Genomic DNA, 4,927 nt, shown 5'->3' on the forward strand with positions numbered 1-4,927 from the left:
AAATTAGAGAGATTAGAGCGCGCACAGAGGCTTTCAGACAGTCGTTCTTCCCGCGAACCATACGCGACTAGAACAGGAAAGGGAGATAATGACAGTGGCACGTAAAGTGCCCTCCGCCACACACCGTTGGGTGGCTTGCGGAGTATAAATGTAGATGTAGATGTAGATGTAGATGATGGTTTTCAGGATTAATGCTGCAAACACCGTGCTTGTCGCCGGCCGGGGTGACCGAGCGGTTCTAGGCGCTACAGTCTGGAACCGCGGGCCCGCTACGGTCGCAGGTTCGAATCCGGACTGCACTCTTGTGTGTGATGTTCTTAGGTTAGTTAGGTTTAAGTAGTTCTAAGTTCTAGTTGACTGATGACCTCAGCAGTTAAGTCCCACAGTGCTCAGAGCCATTTTTGAACCGTGCTTGTCAATTTCCATAGGGTATACAAAGGCAATGAAATAATTCCGGACCAATTAATTTTCTGTTAACATTTGGAGGAACAAAGCTGCGAGAGAAATTGTAAAATTCGTGATTTAAGGAATTATTTTGGATATGTACTTACTTACTATGCTGATCACACAAATCGAGGTCCGTCTTAGGACTCGCCAATCTACATCTACGTCTGCATCTACATGGTTACCCCGCAATTCACACTTAAGTGCCTGGCAGAGGGTTCATCGAACCATTTTCGTACTACTTCTCTACCATTCCACTCTCGAATGTCGCGTGGGAAAAAGGAACACCTAAATCTTTCCGTTCGAGCTCTGATTTCTCTTATTTTATTATGATGATCGTTTCTCCCAACGTACATGTTATAAGTGCACCCAACTTGTGACCTCGGAACGTTCTGCTTTTGTCTGTAGCAAATGTGCAATAGCAAAAGCCACCAATAAAAACCAGTAAAAGTATTATTATGAAAGTATTTATACCTCAAAAGTAATTCACATCATAAGTAACCAAAATAATGTCAGTTTATGCCAATTTAAACAACACGGGCCAGAGAGGCCTGACTGGTAGGCAACGCCAAGCAGATTTTCTGATAAACAGAGGGTTGAAACTGTCTGCCGGACAGAGACTCGAACTCGAAATCTTTGCCTTTCGCAAGCAAAGTCTCGGTCTGTCAACAAATTCGTGTTGTGGCTAGAAGATCGGAATTTAATAACCGTGCAAAATTAAAATAAAATGTAAATGGTTAATCTTAGGGGATGTGGGCCTCATACTTCCAACGCGTTTCTCAGGTTTGTAACATTTCGTCCAAAATTTTAGAAAGCTTGATGTGTCGAGTCACTAATCAGAGAAGTAGCCGTCAGCTTAGATCCTGATATGGAGGTTAGGACGAAGGCAGTGGGATCGTTAGCACCAACCCTTAGCCATATTCTTAAATTTGTTCAATCTTTTGAAACAGCATCGTCAGCGCAAGGAACTTTCAATGATGAGTTGGAAGTAACACAAATAGCAGTAAGACGCGTTGTAACCGACGTGCATCTGATGAAATTTGGCAGCCATTTTCTGTTGACGCAATAACGGGCAACAAAGTTGATCAACACTAAAAAATTCTGTGTAAGTGCGTGTGTGACTAGTGCACCTAGGGTTACGTGCGTAGATACTTCACCCATCCCAGGAATCGGAAATTTCGATTGTTTTTGCCAGTTACTGACATCTATACTAGAGAGATGTGCAAATATATGAGTGAAATGGCCGCATTTTTTGTTTGTATTCACGCATAAGTTTAAACTATTTTTACCGCCAAGGGACCAAAGATCTTACAAGGGAAGGCCACGACATTGGGATCAGAGATTTACTTCAAGCTTTGTACACCTTTAGTAGGCCACTAAAACAACATATTGAGTAAGTAGTGAGGCACACTACCCTGGCAGTTCCGAGAAAACCGCAAGAGAAGTTTTACACGTCTATTATGTGGCTGTGTACCTGCGCGTAGAGGCAGGACGTTACAGTTCATGGTGGTTAAGGGGCTCCGGAAAGGCTCAAAATCATGAAAAGTTCAATTTTTACTTTTTTGCGTTTTCTGAATCTGCAGACTATTACCTTTTAATAGATATATAATTTATTCAATTCCGAAGACTACAACTATTTTTAAATTTTTTTGAATGTGTTCTACATGGGCGTGACCCACTGTGGCGCTGTTAAACTGCTGTCAAATGGTGTTATTATTAACGTCCGTGTTCATCAGGTACATTTTAGTGATGTGAGATAAAGTATGTGTTGTGGCTAACCTGTGATGGTTCAATATATATCGCTGGTGTGATTGTCGATTGTTTCATGTTTATTTACTCTGTCGTTATCTCGAAAATATTCGTAATTAATTCTGCTTCTTGAGTCCCTGTTTTGTTGAAGTATAATAATGAGTAAAAGTAAAGTTATTGGAAATCCTCTGAAGGCTTTTAAGAAAAGGAGAAATGTTGGAAAGCCAAAGGTATGTGTTATTACTGTAAATAATAACATTCTAACATGGTACGAGCGATGCTTGCTTTAGACAAGGAACGCCTTCGGGCTGCAGACAGGGCTGTAAAGAGTCTAGAAATACAAGCAAGAGTAAACAGGAGGAGGAACAAGAGGAAGCAGGAGGAGGTGTTTGCAGAGGATGAAGATAATCCATCCTATGGACCTGGAATGCACTAAAAAGTTAATCCAATCTTTGTCGCTCGATTCCCAAAACTTTTATTTTCTCATACTAATTACATGTTTTCTAAGGATATTCCAAACATATTTGTTTCAAACTTTCAGTAAATGTTACACAGTACCTTCTGCATAATTTAACACAGCCTTTTTCCAAAAAAACTGTATATTTTTGAATATATAAATAAAAAATTGTAAAAAAATGTTGTGAATTTTCATTACAATTGAAAAAAAATTATCATTAATAACTGAACTAAAATTTTGTAAAATCCCTGTGTTAAGTTATAGCCCATATTCCAATAAATAATCTGTAAAAAGTTCAACTTCCTACCTCAAATACTTTGTGAGGAAAGATGTAATTTATAAGCGTTATTTTAACATTGCAAGTATGGGGCGTTCCGGAGCCCCTTAAGTGGCACCTGTGCACAGTGGCAATATCGTAACCATTGAAGTCCAACTGAGGTGCGATTATTGCTAGTTGAAAACATTTACAAATACTCCGGCAGAGAGATGGGAAATACCACCCCTGTGGCAATTCTTGGTAGCTGCTATGGGGCTGGTGACATCCGGCAGGGTAGCTCAGTGTGTTCGGTCATAAGGTTAGCTGCCCTTAGGGAACGGATCAACGATGAACCTGAACTGGCGTCATGGGATGTCCGCCCCGAACAATTACAACGAACAAAAGCGAACAAAATATTTTTAAAATAAAGTAATTGGCGTTCGAGCTTCGTAAGTTGAAAATGTCAGTGGTGACGGTTCGACCCCGCTCGAACATAATTATTGATCTGTTTTTCTTTCCATCACTGATCATATTATTTAACTTATATGAAACATAAGACGTAATAGAATGAAACAAAAACACTTGTATTTGCGTGAAGTATTTACACGAAGGTTCAATTTATGTTTTCCTTGTCTGTATGACAAATATCATCCTGCAAAGTGTGATGTCGAGAGCATATCCGACGAGTATTTGTGCATTACTGTTGTCATCTGACACATTGTGACTAACTTTAATACAGATCTTGAATAACGTCATTCGGTTCATTATTTGTCGAAGTTTGACTTAGGCCTACCAAGCCTGTCACTCGTCCTTGAAATTTTAATTACAAATAGTAAATACTCATTTAACATACGAAATACGCTACAACCTCACGGAAATGCTCGTGGTTTCTTTCATTATATTACATCTCAAATGTAATATGAATTAAGTAATGGGACCAGAAAGGAAACAAACATAGATAGAAAAATGAGTGTCGCTGGGATTCGAACCGCAACCCCGTCCACGACCACATGACCCATACGACGTTTTACGCGAGGCGCCTTCGCTCACGTACATCAGTTACATAACAGACGTACAAAATTTCTCTGGCAATTTTCACGGAATTACCATAGTGGTGCGCCATACTGCTTCTACATTATGTTGTTTGAATGGCCTGCAAAAGGTGCACAAAGTTTGATGTAAATCCGTGGTCCCAAAGTCGTGACCTCCCTTTGTAACAGTTGTTGTTCTGGTCTCCAGTCCAGAGACTGGTTTGATGCAGCTCTCCATGCCACTCTATCCTGCGCAAGCTTCTTCATCTCCCAGTACCTACTGCAATCTACATCCTTCTGAATCTGTTTACTGCATTCATCTCTTGGTCTCCCTCTTAGATTTTTACCCTCCACGCTGCCCTCCAATACTAAATTGGTGATCCCTTGATGTCTCAGAATATGCCCTACAACTGATCCCTTCTTCTAGTCACGTTGTGCCACAAATTTCTCTTCTCTCCAATTCTATTCAATACCTCCTCGTTAGTTATGTGATCTACCCATCTAATCTTCAGCATTCTTCTGTAGCACCACATTTCGAAAGCGTCTATTCTCTTCTTGTCCGAACTATTTATCGTATACGTTTCACTTCCATACATGGCTACACTCCATACAAATACTTTCAGAAACGTCTTCCTAACACTTAAATCCATACTGGATGTTAACAAATTTCTCTTCTTCAGAAACGCTTTCCTTACCACTGCCAGTCTACATTTTATATCCTCTCCACTTCGACCATCATCAGTTACTTCGCTCCCCAAATAGCAAACCCCATTTGCTACTTTAAGCGTCTCATTTCCTAATCTAATTCCCGCAGTATCGCCTGATTTAATTCGACTACATTCCATTATCCTCGTTTTGGTTTCGTTGATGATCATCCTATATCCTCCTTTCAAGACACTGTCCATTCCGTTCAGCTGCTCTTCCAGGTCTTTTGCTGCCTCTGACAGAATTACAATGTCATCGGCGAACCTCAAAGTTTTTATTTCATCT

General features: G+C 40.2%; 1 pseudogene; it reads left to right on the top strand.

Moving 5' to 3' along the window:
- Window positions 1–3,043: 3,043 nt before the first annotated feature.
- LOC126142846 (U4 spliceosomal RNA) lies at window positions 3,044–3,199 on the top strand (annotated as a pseudogene).
- The last annotated feature ends 1,728 nt before the right edge of the window (window positions 3,200–4,927 follow it).

The sequence above is a fragment of the Schistocerca cancellata genome, unplaced genomic scaffold (genome assembly GCF_023864275.1).
Source record: "Schistocerca cancellata isolate TAMUIC-IGC-003103 unplaced genomic scaffold, iqSchCanc2.1 HiC_scaffold_754, whole genome shotgun sequence".
Classification (NCBI taxonomy): domain Eukaryota; kingdom Metazoa; phylum Arthropoda; class Insecta; order Orthoptera; family Acrididae; genus Schistocerca; species Schistocerca cancellata.